Source organism: Paralichthys olivaceus, chromosome 11, assembly GCF_024713975.1.
Source record: "Paralichthys olivaceus isolate ysfri-2021 chromosome 11, ASM2471397v2, whole genome shotgun sequence".
NCBI lineage: Eukaryota > Metazoa > Chordata > Actinopteri > Pleuronectiformes > Paralichthyidae > Paralichthys > Paralichthys olivaceus.
Genome location: NC_091103.1, coordinates 1782748 through 1803914, shown reverse-complemented (window position 1 = coordinate 1803914; position 21167 = coordinate 1782748). Strand labels below are relative to the sequence as shown.

Genomic DNA, 21167 nt, shown 5'->3' with positions numbered 1-21167 from the left:
ATGTAGATACAGTCGCACGTTTTATTTTGTTATATGATGGATGAAGCTTCTACAGTTAAATACTGACGGTGTTTTATCAACATCTGGGTCTTTTTCTTTTTTACCTCTATCTAACCATTGCCCTGAGTGTTGCTGTGCACTTGGCAGATGCTTTCCGGTGTCAACCAGGCTACAGGTGGCCTCGGTGTGCATGCCCTAATTCAGTAACAGTTGCTTCCTGTTTATCACACTGGATAAAAACCTTCTTCTTTCACTATTCTTAGAATCTATGCTGAGTGTGAAACCCTCTGCAGAGCTCTGTTAGTGTAACGACCCAAAGACAACTCCGGTCTGAGACGCTCACATCTCCAGATACATTTCCACAACTTAGAGTAAAATAAAAAACATATACCCAACGTATAATAATGAATAAAACCAGTGTAAATTAAAAAAACTATTATAAAACACCACATGAAAGCGTGAGACTTGAGTTTATTACGTACTGCAATCATTTCCCTTTATTGAGACAGAACCTCTGTCAGTACAATGTATTGAAGTTTTTGTCTTGACTGTGCAGAAACATATTTAAACTGTTTCATTAGAAACATCTCAATTTTTATGAATTTAAATAAATAGAAAACATTTACTGGAGCTGTGTCCGAGGCAGTAAATGAAAACGACAGACGGGAGTGCAACAAAATGTGCAGTTGGATTTAAGCAGAATGACTAATCACAACAAATATTAAACGTGAGAGAGGAGGAGGAGGAGGAGGAGGAGGAGGAGAGGAGAAGAGGAGGCGCACAGTGTGAGATGATGTTTCAGATTCCACTCGATGAACTCCTGGAGGAAGATTTAGCGTCTGTGTGGAGACTGATTGACTGACTGTGTTTCCCGGCTGCTTGGTCAGCAGGTCTCAGAGTCGGAGCGCAGCCTGACAACGTGGCACCCCGGTCTAAGTAATTGGCTGTGCTGGATACTCTGATTAATGCCCCCCCCTCCCCTCCGGCCCTCGTCTCTCTAACACTCGGTGTTCTCCCACCGCAGTTATCACGTTAACTGAGGAAATGTCACAGTGTGGAGGCTGCTGATGTCCAGGTTCAGATTATGAAGGTGTCAGGTATTATCGTGGACGACGGTGTGATGTCCAATATGAGACAGTGGGGGAGGAGTGCTGAGAGACAGAGCATCCTGTTACTGTCCACGTTTTCAATTTGCTCCTTCATTTCATCCTTCCTCTCCTTGTTTCCTTATTTCTTCCTCTCCCTAACCTTTTCCCTTGGATTGAACCCCATCGTCTCCCTTATTATTCCCTAATCTCCTTCCTCATGCTCTCATCACCTCCTTCCTTTTATTCTTTTTCACTCTTAATTTCAGAAACTAATTTCTTAATTCCTTCATATGTCCTCTCCTTTCCTCTTCTCTCTTATCTTCCATCCTCTGTCCTTTAAATCTTTCCCTCTCCTTCTTGTCCCTTTTAATTTCATTCCTTCTCTCCTTCCTTCCTCTCCTCTCCTCTCGTCTCCTTACTCCACCCTTGTTATGCTCATATCCTTTATTTTCTTCCCTCTGACCTGGTTTTATTCTTCAATTTAATCCCTTTTATTTCCTCTTTTTACTCGTTGACTCTTTCTTTCAATCTCTTCTCTGATTTTAGAAACTCATTTCTTAATTCCTCTCCCTCATATCTCCTCCTTTACTCTTGTCTCTCCTCTTCCATCATCTTTTCTTTATATATTTTCTTGTTTTCCTCTCTTTTCATTCTTTTCCTCTCCATCTTCTCACTTATTTAAATTATCTTCTTTTAAAAATAAATCTTTTTCCATTTCTGTTTTGTCTCCTCTTGACTTGTGTCCCTCTCCTCTCCTCTCCTTTCTTCCTCTCCTCCTCTCTCCTCTCTCCATCTCCTCTCCTCAAATCCTCTCATCTCCTCTCTTCATCTCTCCTCTTCTCTTCCTCTCCTTTCTTCCTCTCCTCTCCTCTCTTCATTTCCTTTCCTCTCCTCTCTTCATCGCCTTCCTCTCCTCTCCTCATCTCCTTCCTTCATCTCCTCTCCCTCTCCTCCTCCCTCTCTGCACCCCACCCGGTTGCGCACTCTGTGTGTCTGTGTGTGTGTGTGTGTGTGTGTGTGTGTGATGAGGGAGCATGGGGAGGGGGAGTGTGTGTAGAGAGAGAGAGACATAGGGGAGAGAGAGAGAGGAGAGAATCAGCTCTGAGCGCAGCAGCGAGGACAGTTTCTTTCTCTCTCGTCTTTCACGCTCATCAGAGACGATGCTCTCCTCAGTGTGCGGACTCACTCTGAAACTGAAGGTAGGACACGTTCCACACTTCTCTTCTGTCTGTGCACAGTGTGTGTGTCTGTGCACAGTGTGTGTGTCTGTGCACAGTGTGTGTGTGTGTTTGTGTGTGTTTTACACATGAGGTTTCAGAATTTCTCCTCAAGCTGCGCTCGGTAGAATCAGCCTCATGTTTCCTGCTCCATCCCTGACGCGTCTCCATGTCCTTTATTCCCTGCAAGTTTTTTGGGGGTTTGGAGCGTGAGTGAAATACAAAGGAGGTTGCGGGGGTTTAGTGAGATGATGCGCGCATGCATGCATGCACGCACGCACACGCTGCATTGAGCCTCCTCCTGCCCGGAGCTTTCATCCAAAGTGGCTCCAGTCTAGCGGGCGTTCCTGCCCTGCGTGGCCCCGGAGGGAGCCGTGCATCCTGGGAGCACTGCCGCCAACAACACCGCCTGACACACGCAGGCACGCAGGCACATATGGTGACTGTTGACATTGTTGTTTCACTGGAGAAAACAACGTGAGGCTGTTGGAGTGATTCTCTGATGACACCAGCATCAAGTCACAGGGAGGAAGCTCATGGTTTCCTGTTAAACTTTCAAAGTAAAATGTGGAGCAGTTTGGATGAAATTAAAATAAGATACAAGACAAGATGCACCTTTATTGACGTCAAACACATGCAGGTGTTCGTCTGGTCCGGTGACGCAAGAGTCAGCGAGGTGAGAGAGCGCCTCAGTTGATGCGTTGACATGAGAGACTGGGCGTAAAAAAAAAATAAAAACAGGCAAACTCCTCCACTGGCAGTGGATGAGGAGTAAATCACCTCGCAGTTGCAGTTTTTACTCGTAACTAAAAGGATGGAGTCTTTTCTGTCAAACTATTAGAAGTAGCCCATAGCAGGACATTCTTTCCAGGCTTTTATTGTGAAAATTGCACCTCGTTTTCCAGTTTGCCGTCTCTCTGTCCACCTTGACGCAGCAGAGTGTCTGAGCAGAGCAGAGGGATTCAGCTCCGGTCTGATTTAGTGTGTGTGTGTGTGTGTGTCTCAGGTCGTTTTGCTTCATCACCTCCTCCTCATCCTCACCAGACTCCATGTTATTCTTGAGTGTTTGAACTGACTCCTGCTCATAAAGGGACTTGAGTGTTGCGTAACATTGCAGTTTTTTAATGTTGTTCAAAACATGAAGGAAATGCAGAAGAACAAACACGTTCGTGTGATTTCTGAAATAAGGTCAGAGACGGTGTTTTAATTCTCCAGATGTTAGAAATGATCATTTCAGATATTTGCCTGCACAAGTTTTCAGGTTGAGGTTCAGATCTGCTGAACACAGAGAAACAGGCTCTTGATTATTCATGTAAGATTCTTCAGGTTGTGAAGTTTTAATGAGGAGCTGGGTGTAATGCAGGCCGCAGGAATCAGGCTGGAGAGGAAGAAGAGAGGTGGGGATCCTATTCCTCCTTCTCCTCCTCCTCCTCCTATTATATGCACTGAAGCTGCAGCGGGGCTTCCCTGGGCTTTTCCTCCCTCTCTCTCTCTCTCTCTCTCTCTCTCTCTCTCTCTCTCTCTCTCCCTCTCTCTCTCTCCATCGCTGCAGTTTTTCAGGGACTCCCCTTGTGTTCCCTGCACCAGCCGTTAGCCCAGCCCTTCCTCCATCCATCTCTATGTCTATAACGCTATGCACCCCTCCTCCTCCTCCTCCTCCTTCTCCCTACCTCCTTCCATCTCTGAGGGGGAAAGGACTCAGATTCAGCTGCAGAACCAGCAGAGCTCCTGCACGTTAAGAAACACCACAGGGTTGTAAATGTCACAAAGTGCAATAAGGAGACAGCAGACACATGATTTCTCCCCTGAGGAAATGTTTGAGGAACAATTAGAGTCAAGGCTCATCATCTCATCCGGCTCGGCTCAGGGTGAACAGCGTGTTCTTGTTTCAACCGAGACACTTTTGACTCCACCAACATGTTCAGCTTCTTCTTCTCAGGATTTAAATGCTGCTTCACCAGTTTTCTTTTATATTGGCTGATGGATTATTCATTGACGCCCGTCCTTCCTCTCTCTGCCTCTCCTCTTCCTCTGCTCCATTATCTTCCAGCTCTCTCTCTCTCTCTTGCTTCCTCACATCGTCTCTTTCCTCTCCCACCTCTCCTCTCCTACTCCCTGCTCCCTCAGCATCTCCTCCCATCTTCCCGTCCTCTATATTCATCTCCCTCTCTCCACGCTGTATCACACATATCACAACAGATTCTCTCACACACACACATGTTTATGTCCTTTTTACTATACGGCTGCTCTTTCATCTCCGCCCCTATAGACCCACACTCATACATTTACAAATCACACTTGGGGAAAAGCTATGGCACGACCGCCGCCCGGTGCTGTTTGCTGCTGTGATGAGAGCAGAGGGTTTTTACGGAGCAACGACAATCTGCAACGTTTCGATGGAATCAAATGCACATTTACGATTTAGCAGAAAGCAACAGGAGGAACCCAGGCCTCCATTGTTACATGATGTTCTGAACCCACCATGTGATAAAGTTGTGTGTTTTAGGAATGTGATTGAAATTAGAATGTGTCTTGTCCATAGACGGTTACGGACGACGTGTTCTCCATGTCGTGTTCTTCACTGGAAACCGAGGCTGTTTTAATAGTTTTCTTCAGGAAGGGGGCTCATGTGAGAGGAGCCCGACGAATCAGGGAAGAGGCGACTTCATAGTTTCCCAACATCTCTGTTTCTGCTCGTCCAGAGTTTTCAAGACTTCGCAGCGACTCTAAAACTCTGCTGTAGTGTGGAACGCTAGTGTAATGGATGGAGCCAAACTCTGCACATTAGCAATCAGGACATTGAGCCGCAGTATCGACGTATCACAGATATATGCACTCGACCGATCAGGGGTCAGTCTCAGCTGTCAATCATGTTTCACCCTGTTTTTATATAAACACACAAACATCAGTGTGATAAGAAACAAGTAAACTGACAGAGAGGCTTTGATAAAAACGTCAGTATTTAGTTTTGAGGATTTGTGAGAAATCAAATAAAACCTGAATCTGCAACAAATGAGCAGCGTCAGGGAAAAAAAAAGATCTGAAAAAGATCTGCGCTTAAAACAAACCCTTTGTTTTCAGAGAGATTTGTGAGCGTGCAGTAAGTGAGCAACCAAAGTAAAAACACTATTACCTCCAACAAATCCACCCTCAGTCTCTCTGTGTGCCTCCGTCTCAACTTCTCATTATCCATTTTCCTCCTGACTCTGAACTCCTCCTCGTTCCCTCCTGCTTCCTCTGTCTGATTGCTCTCCAGGGACACATCCAGGGCTGTTTCCATACCTCCAGCCTCTCATCCACAGCCTCTTTTCACAGTTTTTAATTACACAAATGATCTGGCTGATTGGTGCAGGGTGACACGGCATGTGTCTGGGTGGAGGCTGGTACGCAGCCTCGTACGCACCGAGACGGAGGCATTGATTTTTCTTCAGCGGGAGCCCGGCAGACTGTAACGTTTGCAGAGAAGACGTCTGGAGCTTTGTCACCTTGGTGATTTAACTGTAAATTTGAAAACGTGGGAGTGCTGTTGTGCGATGCGTCGCTCCCTCAAGTTCTGCCGAAATTGGCCTCGGTGTTGTGAGATTATCGAGCGGCGAGGAAGCAAACAAACGAGCAAATAAATGAGCAAACGGGCTGATCCCCTCCAATCTCTACACCTCCGGCTCCTCCACAGACTAAAAATACAGATTAAATTCAGGACAGACGGGCAAACACACGGAGCCTCTGGAGCTCTGACGTCCAGGAGCAGAAAGAAAATACCAGAGATCAGATGAGAACCTGAGAGGAAGGAGCACGAGAACCGAGGGATGAAAAGAAACAGGAGAGAGAAAATCAAGCTGCTCCCATTCAGGTGTTGACACCTGACATTCACGAAGAACGACAACGTGTCTAAACAAGCAAACTGAAATAACACGTGTCATTTTATCTACGTGATGTTTTTTATGTGAGATTCATTACAGTTATTGGCACCGAAGCGGTAAGGCCCCCCCCCCCCCGAATTCTGCTTAGGGCCCTATAAAGGCTAGGGCCGGCCCTGCTACAGGGTTTGTTGTTCTCGATTCTTCAGGCTGATGTGACGTCAGAGTTTCATTGATAATCAGTGTGTGTGTGTGTGTGTGTGTGTGTGTGTGTGTGTGTGTGTGTGTGTGTGTGTGTGTGTGTGTGTGTGTGTGTGTGTGTGTGAGCAGAGAACAACTGCAGCAGTGGCCTCCTGCTGAGAGGCAGCTCCTCAGTTCTGCTGTAAACTCCACTGTTATTATCAGATGTGTTTGAAACTTTGTGTTGCAGAGGCAGCGAAGCACACACACACTGACACACACACACACACACACACTGACACACACACTGAGATGAAGATCCAAAGGAAAATTTTATGTGTTGTCGTCTTGTAAACTTGCAGCAGTGATGCATTATGGGTTGAAGTGCGCTGCCTGTGTGTCAGGTGTCTGGATGAGCCTCTCTCTTACATAATGTGAGGACCTGTGGCCTGTTTCTGTTCGATTCCTCTCACCGCTGCTGCCACTGAACTAACGTGGCTCCGCCCTGTTAAAGCGTCTCTCTCTCTCTCTCTCTCTCTCTTCACTCTCTTCGATCTCGCTCGTCCTCTCTCTCCCTGCGGTTGCTCCTCTGGGTTTCTGCTCATTTGCACTTAATTATTTTTTTGCCCTCTCGCTCGCCCCTTTCCGCCACTTTTCACCTAGACATGAGTAACCTCACTAATGCGCTCGCTGCCTCTCTCTCGCCTCGTTAGTATGAACGGGGGTTGTAACAATGACGCGCAGGGTCGGACTGTCTGCGAGGACGGTAACAACTTCATGCACATGACGCAGCAACGCAGCAGAGCAAGGCAGAGATCTGTTGTGTGAGCAGTTCATCATGAGGAATCACTTTCTGTAACATTGTGAGAGAAGATGTGTTCTGACTGTTTCACTGAGTTATGAGGGAGTCACTCATTCATTCATTCATTCACTCATTCATTCACTCATTCATTCACTCATTCATTCACTCATTCATTCACTCATTCACTCATTCATGGATCTTGACGTGTGATTGTTTTTTACAACGCTGAATTTAAAACTGAATTTGGTTAAAAACGCAGGTTTGTTAGATTTGGTTCTTCTTTTCTGTCATCCCTCCATCACAGCATCACCTCTTTCTTCAGTTTCAGTAAACCACCTCCTCTCGTTCATCATTGTTCATCTTCTGTTTCCTGTTCTCTCTCTCTCTCTCTCTCTCCGCCGACCACTCTGCAATCCACAAAACGACTTGTTTATCTGCCTTCACCATTAACGACTCATTTGTCATCATCTTCCTCTCCCACTTCTTCTCCTTTATCCTTCTTACTTCACCCCCTCCTTTCATCCTCTCTTCTTCTCTCCTCCCTTCTCACCCTTCATCCTCTCATTCCTTCAACGGCTCATTGTCGTCCATTTTCCACAGTTTTACCTCTTTTCTTTCCTCAATCTGTTTTTCTGTGACGATCCATCCAGTCTTCTCTCTTCCTCCCATCCTCACACTTTTATTTCCTTCTTTTTTCCTGGTTATAAATTCATTTCCCCTTGTTTCCCTCCTTTCTTCATCCTCAATCATCCCTTATTTTGTTATTCTCACTAATTTCCCAACCTCTCATCGTCTTCCCTCCATGTTCTTCTTTGCATTCTCTCCCTCCTTCCTTACTCTCCATCCTTTGTTTCCTGTTCTTCTAACTGATCTGTTAACGTCTCTATCTTGTCTTTTTTTTTTTTAAAGCTCATGTTCACATTATGTCTTCCTCGTCATCTGTCTTTTTTATTTTCTCATTCTCACTACTCTCTGATCCTCTGCCCTCCATTCTTCTAACTGCTCTTTTTCCCCTCTCATCATTTTCTCCACTCTGGCCTCTGAAACTCTGTCCCGTCACTTGCCTCCTCCGCCTGTCGGGGTGTGAATCAGAGGTGTCGGTGCAGCGTGGACGAGCCTGGCGAGATTGGATTATTATCTCTGAGTGGACCGTAGGTTTTGGAGAGCTGTGATTTTTGCCTCTCGGAGACGTTCTGGTGTTAATTTAATGGCCCGTCAGAGAAGAAAGTGTTCACCTTCACTTCTGAGACAGAAGTTTAAAGTTTGAACTTCCTCAGCACTGAATCTTATAACCGTGGATATTTCACCAGTGAAAGCATCACTAGGATTATTTTATATTCAAAACTCGTTTTCCTCATCAGACAGGGACGCAGTTGTTCTTGGAGCTTGACGCTGACGTCGGCTCGTTGCTGCTGATGAACAGATGTTCTTGTTGTGCGTCAAATTGCGTCGTTCCTCACACTTTGTGTTTGGATTGAATACGTGTGTTCACACTGACAGGTGCAAACATGCAGCGGAAACTAACAGCTGGTGATCAGTCAAAATCTGTGACAGATTGTGTCACAGCAGCGGAAACAGACTTTCATTTCGAAGGCTCCTTCGAATTCAGCCGACAAATGCTCGAGGGGTGGATCCTTCTCGGCTCGACGTATCCCAGGATTCATTGCGCTTCGCTGTTTTTCGAAAGAGGTAATGACGCCGGCAAGCGAGGAAACTTCCAATGCTCGAGTGTCGTGCTTCAGAATTCCAAAGATAGACGGGTTCAGAGTCAGATAGAAAATGTTGTCACAGCTTAAAATCGGCTTTAAGAAAAGATTCTGAGGAGATAAGTTTTCATTCTCCTGTTAAAAATGTTCAGGAAAATATTTTCAGTTTCTGTTGAACAGTCGATTTAAATCCGCTCTCCCTTCCTCCCTTTCCTGCCTCGTCATCTTTTCCTTCGTCTCCTCTGTCCTTTGCTCTTTGCCTCCCTGCCTCCATATGTCCGCTCCATTGTCACCCCCTCCCCCCTCCCCCACCCACTCCCGCCTCCACTCTGCAGCGGTGTGTGATTGACAGTAAATGTGTCCTCTCATGCGTTTCCTCTCTCTCCCCGGGGACGGAGAAAAGGGAGTTATTAGTGGTTAGTGATGTCATCGGGCTCCAGGCAGCATCAGTGTAACATTACAGAGGAGACTGATGTTGGTTCTGCAACATCAGGCAGGATGCGACTGTGGCTTCTGTTTGCACATCTGGAATTCAGGCCTCTAGATACGACGTCACTGACCAAGAGAACAGATTTAATAAACGCTCCAGCTCAGCGGTTCATTAGGATTTCAGCTAATATCTTTGTAACTGTTTCAGGGATGTGTTGACTGTTTGCTCGTTTGTTTTTGATGCTGTGATAAACCGGAAGAAGCTGTGGACGAGTCTGAGACGTGCAGCCTCAGAATACAGATGCAGGATGCAGCAGCACTTTGTCATCAAGGATTCAAGCCGCTGTCAGAGAGAAACTTTCACTCCTCTGGTTTTAACTGTCGGGGCAAAGACGTGTCTCAGACCCCGTCCGCACTAATGTGGACATTTTGCGTCTCTCGTCCACACAAAGACGTTCTTGTTTAAGTGTTTGCAGTCGTTTCTGTGTCTGGGTGGACGGAGATATTTTCTTAGAAACAAAGGTCGTGTGGATGGTAAAATATAATAACATCCACAGTAGTGTAGAGGCCATGTTCAGAGGGAGAGAGTTAAAACACGAAGAGGTTTCCTGTCGTTCAGAAAAGGTCACATTTTGAGTCTGAGAAAGACGCTCAGCTGTAGAGTTTAATTTGAACATTCTGACACACACACACACACACACACACACACACACACACAAACTAACCACAAGGTCAGTGGTTCGATCCCTGGCTCCTCCAGTCCACATTCTGAAGTGTCCGTGGGCAAGATAGCAAACCTCAAATTGCCTCTGATAGAATATATATGTGTGTGAATAAGTGACTGTGGTGTAATATTATATATATATATATATTTATATCCTTTGAGTGGTTGATACGAATCAATAATCTCAATGTAAATACAATTTATTTACACGATTATGATCGGACATGATACACCCACACGCTGTGTCGCCAGCTGTCCTCCTATTGGCTGATGTCTTGATGTAGGAGGTGTGTGTGTGTGTGTGTGTGTGTTCTCTATTACTTTCATTCAATCTCTCTCTCTCTCTCAGTCTCGCCCACTCTCCTTCATCCTGAGGCCGGAGCTCAGACTCGACTGAATGAAGGCAGCAGCAGATTAAAGCCGGTGCGTCATCGCTGTTGCACAAAACACATTCAGACCCACAACAAGAGAAAACAAACACAACGATACTCTGACGATGCTACTAAAAACTCACTGAGAGTGAATGTGGACTCAGAATCGAGATTCTATCTGTTGTTGCTCATCATTTCGTCTTTGTGTGTGTCTGTGTGTGTGTGTGTGTGTGTGTGTGTGTGTGTGTGTGTGTGTGTCTTGGTTATTCCACAGTCTGATGCTTTCTTCTCGCCCTCAGCAGCTTCATCATTTAACTTTAATTAATTGAAAAATCACAACATGGGCTCCTGCAGGATGCTGCAAATTGATGTTTCAGACTCTAACAAGGTGGGTGATGCTGGGAACCAGATTCGCTCCTAATCAAACTGGAGCCCAGAGAAAATCTATTAAATCTGAAAAACAAACCCACTGATCAATAATATCAGCTGGTGAAGATTCAGCCTCAGTGAGCTGTAATAAAATGTTTCTCCTCTCCAGCCTCACAGCCGGAGTGAACCGCACCGACCCCCCTTCACAGGCTCGGTCTAATGTTCCCTAGCAACAACCATAATGTAAGGAAGAAAAATGTGTTCAAACAAATTAATGATGAGGCGGCATGGTGGTTCAGTGGTTTACACCGTCACCCCATGGCAGGAAACTTCCCAGTTTGAATCCCAGCTCTGCCGAGGTCTTTAGTTTGCATGTTCTCCTAAACACGTGCAGGTTGGGCTCCGGTTAACTGGAGACTCTAAGTTGGCTGTCGGTGTAAGTGAGTGTAAATTAATTACAGTACGTATTCCATCAGCGTTTTCTGTAAAAAAAAAATTAATTAATTGTAACGTCACTGATTTAATTTGATTATTTCTGCCTTTCACCCTGTAAAACCCACAGTACTAAATATAGTTTCACTAATTAAATACACAGATGATCAGTTATTTGTACTATATGTATATATATATGTATATATATATATATATCCTCCAGGAGCCACAATAAGTATTCCATTGATTATCCTCTACATATACTATTGCAGTAATCTGCGAGCTGTAATCTAACGCGTCACTGAAATGTCATTATCGCGCTGCTCTGTGAGAATCAGACTCTGATTCTGCTGCTGGACAGAATGTGGAGGCTCCGACTTTTTCTAAGAAGATTATAAACCGTCATGAAAACACTCGGCTCACACACAGTCTCCATTAAATCGCCTGAAGACTTTGTGTGTGGTGGAGTTCTAATGGGAAAGTTACGCTGCTCTTTCCTGTTGTGTGGACACAGTGTGTGTGTGTGTGTGTGTGTGTGTGTCTGTGTGTGTCTTATGTAAGATGTAAACACTTCTCATGCAGCAGTATAATCCCATGTGACCTCTGACCTCTGCAGTTTTATCACACAGACACATCAGCTCCTCAGGTTTTTATCGCTGTCGGCCGTGATCGATTGTTGTGTCACTTCTCTCACCTCCGCTGAAGAGGTTATGTTTGTCAGCAGGAATGTGGTGGAAATTTAGTTTCACGCCTCGAATAGTGAGAGAAGAAGGTTTATATACAGTTTGAGAAACAGGAAACATCAGAGACAACCATTTCTGAGAAACGGCCTGGAAGCCACCTGTAATCTGGTTGACACAGAAACCATCAACAAGTGATCAAGAGGATCATCATCAGGGACACGAACTCTGAGGTCACATCTGCCGAGTGCACAGCAACACTCTGGGCATTTGTTAGTTCAAGGTGTCTCTGTCTTTAGTTTCGAATCGTCCGTCTGCACGTACGCCAGACAGTTCCTCTTATACGAGCACAAGAGTTTCTACATGAGGAGTGATTGTTGAACACGAGCGTGGATCAGACGTAGGAAAGAGTTCAAGCTAAGGTCATATGCAAATGTTCCATTACATGAGGGATGGAAGAGGAAGGATGACAAAGGAGATCAAGACGAGTTCCTCTCCGTCTCTCCTCTCTCCTCCTCTTCCTTCTTCTCTCCCTCTAGTTGCTCTTCTTCTCTGGTCTGATTCATCTTTGAGGCGGCTCCACCACCTCTTTGCTTTTCCCAGCTGAGATCCTCGTTGGTTTCTTCAGAGCATCGTTCCGCAGCCTGCTTCTTAAGTGCTGCACTTTCTGCAGCCACAGTAGAAATATCAATCTGGCACTTTCACCACAATTTATAGATTAAAACCTGAAACTATATAAACACCACACGTCTGAAAACATTGGAAACTTTGAGGTTTAATGAGGAACAAACATTAAAAAACAAGCACAATGTGTTTGAGCGAGAAGTCAAATGCAAACAAAGCTGTGTGTTTCTGCTGCAGATCTCCACGGGGCACGTTTAACGACTAAAGTTCTGCCGTCTCATTTCAGCTCAACTCCCGTCTGCTCCAGAAAGTGACCTGAGGGGGAGTACGACTTTTACACCACAGTGATTCTTTATCCTCATTCTCTCTGTGCCGTGAATAATTCAGAGAGAATTTTGCCTCAGTGTTTGTCTGAATGAGATTTGTAGCGTAAGAAAAAGGAGCCTGCCGGCCGATGTCGCTTAACTTCTTCTCCTCTTCTGTTTTGCTGCAGCGTCACACTGCTTCGTTGTAGTTTTTTGTTCGGATGATGACAGTGGGTCGAGTGAGAGCGGGGGTCTGTCGTGGTCATGTAGAATGCACTTTCTGCATGTTTGTTGATGGCGTCCTCTCAAACCTCCAGACGGCAAAAACTAGTTAATCTGATTCTTATTAATGATTTAAAATTTAAAGTAAAAACAAACGACTCCCACGGCGACACATCAAATTCTTCCCCACCGCTGACGCACACCGGCGCTGCAGGGCGCTCCCTCTGTGTGTCAGCGTGAGCGAGTGTTTTGTTCTGTAGCTTGTATTGTGTCGGGGGTTCGCCTCTCTTATCTGGCCGCCTGCCTGCACCAGCGTCTGGCTGCTCTTCCTGATAACACTTTGTTCTGCAGCCGCAGCGTGTTGGAGTGACCTCTTTTAGCAGCACATTCATTTCTGCTGCGGTTTGTTTTCAGTGAACTCGCTGTTGAAACAATATTTCGTGAATTAAGTGGAAATTAAGTGGAAATATTGTTAGATTTAGGAGTAAATGCATTGATTTTCGGTGATTGAATCGAGCAGCTGCTCTTCTGATGGGTTATAAGATGGAAAACAACCACGTCAACATTCATCTAAACATGACAGATTCTTTTATTTAGATTTTCATGGTAGAACGATGATAATCTATCTCACAATTGATCAATAAAGTCATAAATTAAAGAGTGCTTTCCTTCCTCTAAGTAGTTTTTGTGTAACCTGTGAAAACATATAGTAACCTCCTTAATTGACGTGGGTAATCAATTAAATACGTCACTTCCTGCACAACATAGAAGTCAAAATCAGGAGTCGATGTTACATTGAGCTCAGGTTGGATCTGCTTCCTGTGTCTGAAGACATCGTGACACAAAGTCAGTGTTTGGCTGATTAGGATCTGAATCTGTCTCTAATTGAGCATCGGGGGTGTTCCAGTAAATCTGATTGACCTTCGTGGTTGACGCGTAAATGAGCCGTGGAGGAAAAGGTAAAAATCTGACCCTCGGTGAAGTCTGACTGTTGTGACCGGGAGGGAAAAGAGAAGGGAGCGGCTTCACTGGGAGGAACGAGCAGCTCGTACAGTGTTTTAAAGAGAGAGAGAGGAAGAGTCTGGTCCGTGTAATTACATCAGGAGGCTTTAAGACGAGCTGCAGCCCCGAAGACACGATGAGGAGCTGGAGACAGACTCTGATTCTCTGCCATTAATACACTCACCTGCTTTATCGCTTTTACCGAAGCGTCACGTGACTTTTTACATCCACTGATTCAATCGACTGTTGGGCCTCGATGGACGTTCGATTTCTAGATATGGATCAAAGTTTAATTTACAGAACAACACCCCTGAAAGTGAGATACGAAGCAAAACACCGAGAGGTCTCACTGATCCAGTGAATGAGTTGTTTATTTTAAATGGCGGCAGAGACGCTCGGCACCATCTGAACATCTCATCATCCGTCACATCTCACACACACACTGAGCCGTGCCGGTGGAAATGACTCAGATAGTTCAGTTGCTGCGTCACTCTTCTTATTTGCGTCTCTTCACACACACTCAACTCGCCCTTCGCTGTGAAATCTGAAAATAACAAAAATGGGGTAAAAGCAGTAAGTGTTGTTTTATCACTTGGTTCTTCTGAGGCTGTTGTTTTTTTTTTTACCCCCTCAGTGTGATTCTGTCTCGCTCTGGTCGCTCTCGGTCGGGGGGGCGTGAGGCAGAAGTGTTCACCAGGTTTGTTTTAAACACCGCGAGCAGCCCGCAGGATTATTTTTATAAATTCAAATTGATTCGTTCAGCAGGAAGTAAAATAATAACAGGATGCAATATTAAACTACTGTCTGACTTAATGATTTAATGCTTTAAACATTTTTACCGTAACAGTAATAAAACTGTTGTAATTGTTTCTCAGCACGAGGTGAACACAGTCTCTCACGGGGAACCAGCTGAATCTTAAGAAGTCTAATCTTCACAGTGAAACGTCACAGAACCTTTTTTTTATTAAAGTTTCAGGACGAGCAGTCAGCCACAGAGCTCCAGTGTTGTAAACTGATCCTGTGGTTTTATCCCAGTGAGGTGACAGATCTGTGCTTTGGTCATTATCAGATCTCTAAAAGCAGAAACACATAAAAACCCAAGATAAGAGCAGCGTGATTCTCACTTTGCTTTAACAGTCGACCGGTTTTCATTAAAACTCTCACCAGCAACTTTTATAGAGCTGGAAAAAGACTTCACAGGTGAACCTCAGTAACCTTTCAGTGCTCGGGACGTCCATCAACATTTAAAGGTTACGATCAGTGCAGGGAAATGAAAATCCTGACGTGTCTTCACACCTTCATCCCTGTTTCTCTCTTTTCTTTATGAAAGAGTTTGTGAACGCTGCTGCTCTCCAGAGCTGAACCTTCAGATTTTTAATTTTTAATTATTTTAGATTTAAAAGATTCGATTTTAAATCTGAACGAGCAGAAACTGAGATGTTCGCTGACGTAGATGCTCACAATCTTTGCTGATTCTTCTGGCACGTGACCTCCTGTCACGTGACCTCCTGTCACGTGACCTCCTGTCATGTGACCTCCTCCCTGAAGAAAACAACCAGCATCAGTTCACGACAACATGTAGAATCTATCACAAGTGTCACTGACCCTGTCGTCTTTGCTAACAGCTGTTCAGTTAAATTCTGTATCGTACGATGATGCAACATGTGCAGGAGACCAGATGTTGTTCCACAGATCAGTTTACACGCGTGTCCGAGTGGTCACGTGTCTTCAGGCGTGTTCGTATGGATTAAAACTGATACAGGGTCAGATCGCAGCAGTATGGACGCAGCCTCAGTGAGGCCAGACTGTTTTTCTCTGTGGAACCGTTAAAACATGTTGTCACACATATGCAGATATTTTAGATCCGAACCCGTCGCCTCTCGTTCACTTCCTGTGACGTGTCTCTGGTTCACAGGGAAGAGAATCCTGCATTAGTTTAGACTGTGAACCCAAAGTGTGGGACTGGATCTGACTAAGTGCTGCTTCTTCATATGAGTGTGTTTGTGCAGGGGAGACACAGCCACTCTCTCTCTCTCTCTCTCTCTCTCTCTCTCACTTGTTTTCTCTGTCACTCGTTCATCCCGTGGTCCCTCGCTCCCTTTCAGCCGGTCACGCTCAACTCTAAAGTCTTTGTTTCAGAGTGCTGCTGCAGCCTGACACTGAATGGCACTCTTAGTCTCTCTCTCTCTCAGCGCTCACTCACTCACTCACTCACTCACTCACTCACACACACACACACACACACAGAAGAAGAAGTTAATCTAATGTTGTGTTGGTTCAGAAACATTATCCAGATGTTTTCTGTCTAAATAAATTCTTCATCATCAAAGTTATTGTCACTGTTGATTTTCAGATAAACACACAAAGCTCGTATTGATGGTTTTAAATGTCAGGATGCATTGATCATCAGAAATGAAATTCTCTTTAACTCTGTTTCAGTTCATGTTTAACGTCCAGCAGACGGATTTCCTCCGACTCGAACAATAACAACAACCTCCGCTGTGGTTTTAACGAACGCATCTGATACACACTCACAACCACTCGTGTAGTAACACTGGACAAAGTTATCTCCATCTCCTGAGCGTGTGAGTCTGCTCATTAACGACGTGTGAAAGGAAAACGATATAACACTTTTTTTAACACAGGTTTTTTTAATGCGAGCGCTCGGCTGCATGTCGTTCACACCTCGATCCTCGTCTGCTCCGAAGCGTCGCGGGTTTTGACAGAACCGCAGCGTCTGACTTTGACAGCAGTCGTGTGCTGCCGGACTGTGCTGCGGTTCTGTTGCGTCACTTTGAAGGTTTTGCGTTTGGTAAAAGAAAATCAAAAGTCAAGAGGCACTGAGAGGGTGTGGCTTCACTTCATGTTCATTTACATTCCATGTTCATGGTGTGAACGTGGAGAAAAGGAAGCTGATGAACTGCTTGATTTCCTCTGTACTCTACTTTAGCATGATGCTGCAGCATGAAACTGTCTCTGTTGTGTTCGGGTGAGAAACCGTGGTTCGTAGATGTGGAGCCACCACGAAGCGTCGCAGTTCTGCTTTGCACAGAATGTTCTGGACAAATCGCAGTTTTCTTAAACTTTTAGAGTTCTGCAGTGTTTGTAGTTGACTTTACCTCATTTTATCATTTGCAGAATTTTTTGCAGAAACTTTTCAGAAGACGCCACAGTTTGGATTACTGACAGTCGGGGGAGCGGAGACTCAGCTGCAGGTTATTGGAGCTTTTATTTTTAGCTTTACTTTCTGACATCTACCCAGAGAAACAGACTCAGCACACAAATGATCTTCTCCCTCTGTGGCTCCGTCACATGGATCCTCAGCCCACAGACCTTTGAAACCATCTGGAGATTTATATGTTGATGCACATGACGCACAGTCGTCCACAAAGGTTTCAAACATTCATGTAAATAGAGATAATCCATGTGAGACCAGATCACATTTCCTCATGCAGTCGTTCTACACTCGTCCTCCCGCAACAGTGATTTAACGTGCTCAGCATACAAACTCTTTGGACGTGGATTATGATGAACTATAACTCACAACAAGCTGCTGATGGGTTTAATGTTGACAGAGTCATCCTGCTCTTTGTATCTGCCTCATGCTTCATCAATCATAATCTGTGTGTGACTGAAACTCCACTGAGTATAGAAGCACAGGATGAATGAGTGTGTGAATGATGGATTATTACGACTCTGTAAAACCTAGAAAAGCACTAAATACTGTAAGTATAGAGCATTTAGCATATTCTGGTTTCAGATCTAGATCAGTGTGTGGATTCCACATCTGAGGCCGAATATTCTGGTTGAGGTTCTGTGATCCGATTCTCTCTCGAGCTGCTCTCTAATCTGGATTTCAGGTTCACACAGATTGAGTTTTCGTGGTTCTCGTCACGTGTTACGTAAAGTTTGTTTCCAGAAACTACACAGATCCCTCAACAGGTTGTTCAGCCACTCAGAGGAAAGTGTGTTTTCAATGAGGAGTTAATATTCCCTGGGTCACTCACAGCTCCTCATCAGGCAGTTTGAAATAAATGAGCACTTTTTTTTTAGCTGTGAATCATCCGTGGCTGCTTCAGTGGAATAAGAAAATATACGTCAGAGCTGGAAATGAGAATCATGGGTCTTTTTAAAGGACCAGTCTGCTGCTACGTGTCTGTTTTGTTATCGGATGAAAACATGGTTCTGTGAGCGTCTCCGCAGCCGGATGCTGTTTGTGAGTCATATAAAGGAGAAAGACAGAAAAACAGAATATCAGCAGTTCAGTGGGATTTAATCCTTCAGCACAGTTTCACCACTAAAGCAGAGTAAACTCACATGTACTCCTTGATCAGGCTCAGTTACATCCGTCACGTGTGGAGTAACATCTGTCACGTGTAGAGTAACATCTGTCACGTGTGGAGTAACATGTGGAGTAACATCCGTCACGTGTGGAGTAACATTTGGAGTAACATGTGGAGTAACATCTGTCACGTGTAGAGTAACATGTGGAGTAACATGTGGAGTAACATGTAGAGTAACATGTGGAGTAACATGTGGAGTAACATCTGTCACGTGTAGAGTAACATGTGGAGTAACATGTGGAGTAACATGTGGAGTAACATCCGTCACGTGTAGAGTAACATGTGGAGTAACATGTGGAGTAACATCCGTCACGAGAAACATCGCAGATTAAAATCTTCAATCTGCAGAAAAACAAACCCAAATGAAAAGTGTGTGAGTTTAGTAGAACTGAATTACAGCGACTGTATTGAGAGGAATATATAATTTAATATAATTATATTATTATTTTCCTTTAAATGTTTGAATACCGGGCACTTAGACAATGAGTGGAGCGACGTGTTATAAATAAGGTCAAACGTGATGAAGTAAAAAACAATATTCATCACACACGTACACAAAATATATGCTCACGCCTGCAGTTCCATGTACGACAGAAGCTCTAATCAGCACACAGACAATTTTCTACGTAATTAACTCCTGTTCAGATTTGCATAATGTTTTCTTGTGGAGCACGGGGGAAGCTGCAGCGTCCTCATTAATATGCACAGTAACCGCGGCCTTTATACCGGGTCGGCACGGCGAAGCCACTTCTCACTGTTGAGTGGTTCTGTTAATGGAGCCGCTCGGGTTTCTGCGATAATACGAAAGTTTAACAAGGTGGGAGCAGAGGAGGCGAGGACGGACGAGCAGAGATTCACCAGAGAAGAGAATAAATTCCAGGAGACTCTACAGACTAAATGTTTCTGGATTCTCTTCGTGGATTAAGTTAATCCAGCCCATTATTTGTCTTCTGTAAATTTTGCAGCGCAGATTTAGAGCAGTAATCCAAAACGGTTTTAGTTAAATCCTTTGTGTTTAGCCAGTTTAAGTTCATCCCAGAAATAAATCAGAAGTTATATTAATAAAATCCACTTTATCATTAAATTCAACATGATAATAATAAATGTAAATTATTTCCTACAGGACCAGACGATAGTTCTTTCACCTTGACAAAGTTCATCAACACATTATCCTGTAGCTTGAAAACCGTTAACTCCTCCTTCCACGCCCGACTCTTCGTCCTGTCGTCTTCTTCTTCTTCTCTGCTTCTCTGCTCGTCAGCATCTTGACTCAGAGCTGCCAGACTCTGCAACCTACACATGCATAGTTTATATGAAGGGTTCAAACAAGAGTGTGTGTCTGCGTGAGAGACGTAGTATTCAGTATTCTGTGTGTGCGTGTGTGCGTGTGTGTGTGTGCAGCCCAGTTGTTTCATGTTGCACATAAAAAGCTTTTGATTAGCAGCACCTCTGCAGGACATTGTGTTTAAATGGGTTTGACCTCATGTTATTAACCTTTTTTTCCAGAGGTTTTTGGCTCTTATTGAGCAAACAGCTCACAGCTACACAACAGCTACACAACATCTGCACACTGGACTAGCAATTCCATCACTGGTTAAAACCAGGAGACGCACCGCAGTGCAAATTGAATTTCTGGGTTCGGGTGATAAATCTGCCTCCGAAGATGATTTAGATTTCGAAGAAACTGAATTAAGAAGGTGACGGGTTTACTTCAGGTAAACAGGTAAAATATCATCTCTGACAAAACTAACAAGCCTCTACTCTGTGTTCTACGATTTATGAGACCGATGAGACGCAGAGAATAAAATCCGTCACCTGTCACGTTCAGACACGATCGGCTGTTTGTTTCCTCATTATTCTGTTTCATCATTTGCCAACAAACAGGATTTGTTTTACTGAGGTTGTAATTATAGTTTCCCACGTTCCCCAAAGGCATCATAGAAATTTCATTTTTCTGAGCTTCAGACGCTGCTGATGGAGACGCAGAGTTATTATTTATATATATTCTATTATTTATTATATATATATATATATATTATTAATATTATTAATCACTGTCCACCTGCAGCACACGTCCACTCAGCAGGAGACAGACTCAGGCTCTATGTTTTTTACCTTGAGCCAAAACTAATCCACAGTTTTAAAGATTTCTCTTTCTGTTTTAGTTTTAAAACTCAGAAAACTTCTTTTATCTAATTCCACAAATCTCTTTCTGCGTCACTCACTAATCACCATGTTGTGAGTCTGTCGTTTTGTAGTGGTGTGCAACATCGAGTTTTTTATTCCCTATATAGTGCACTCATTGTTTCCCATAATGCATCCTGAAAGTGTATGACCGATGGTCACTAACCGAGCGATATATACCATCATGCATTGCATTATTTTTTGTTGCGGTTTACTCCTGCACACACACGCCCAGTGTCATGTGTCACGGTCATGTGATGTCATGTGTGTTTTCAGGTGTGTGAGTACAGACGGGGATTTTACTGATATGGAGCAAAAACAAGTTTTAAAGAGTAAAATAATAAAACGTATTATTCTGGTTCTGTTCACGTCGCTCTGTCTCAACCAGATCCTTGTTGTACTGAATGATTTCCTCAGAGGTAAATCCTCTTTTTCTCCTCTCCTCTGACTTTAGCCTCAAAGCTCTAGAAGCTTCTCTGTGTTTTTCTCTCAGCCTTTAGATTTTGCTCTAAAAGCCCAGAAAGCAACAAGCTTGAAAAATCCTCCGGAGTTAATCTGGTCATTAGCCTGATTTAAGGTAATGATGCTTCATCCCACAAGTCTTCTCCCTGCACGAGGACGAGCGGCGGCTC

At 44.3% G+C, this 21167-nt stretch overlaps 1 protein-coding gene across 2 annotated transcripts in view; it reads left to right on the top strand.

Moving 5' to 3' along the window:
- Window positions 1-2136: 2136 nt before the first annotated feature.
- slc8a2b (solute carrier family 8 member 2b) overlaps window positions 2137-21167 on the top strand; it is an 88413-nt gene continuing 69382 nt past the window's right edge. The window contains exons 1-2 of one of the 2 annotated variants that reach the window (XM_069533835.1): window positions 2149-2287; window positions 10353-10426. The gene's annotated coding sequence lies outside the window, so the exon portion shown is untranslated. Of the gene's footprint in view, window positions 2288-10352; window positions 10427-21167 lie in introns of both variants that reach the window. The other variant, XM_069533834.1, reaches the window with a different exon arrangement.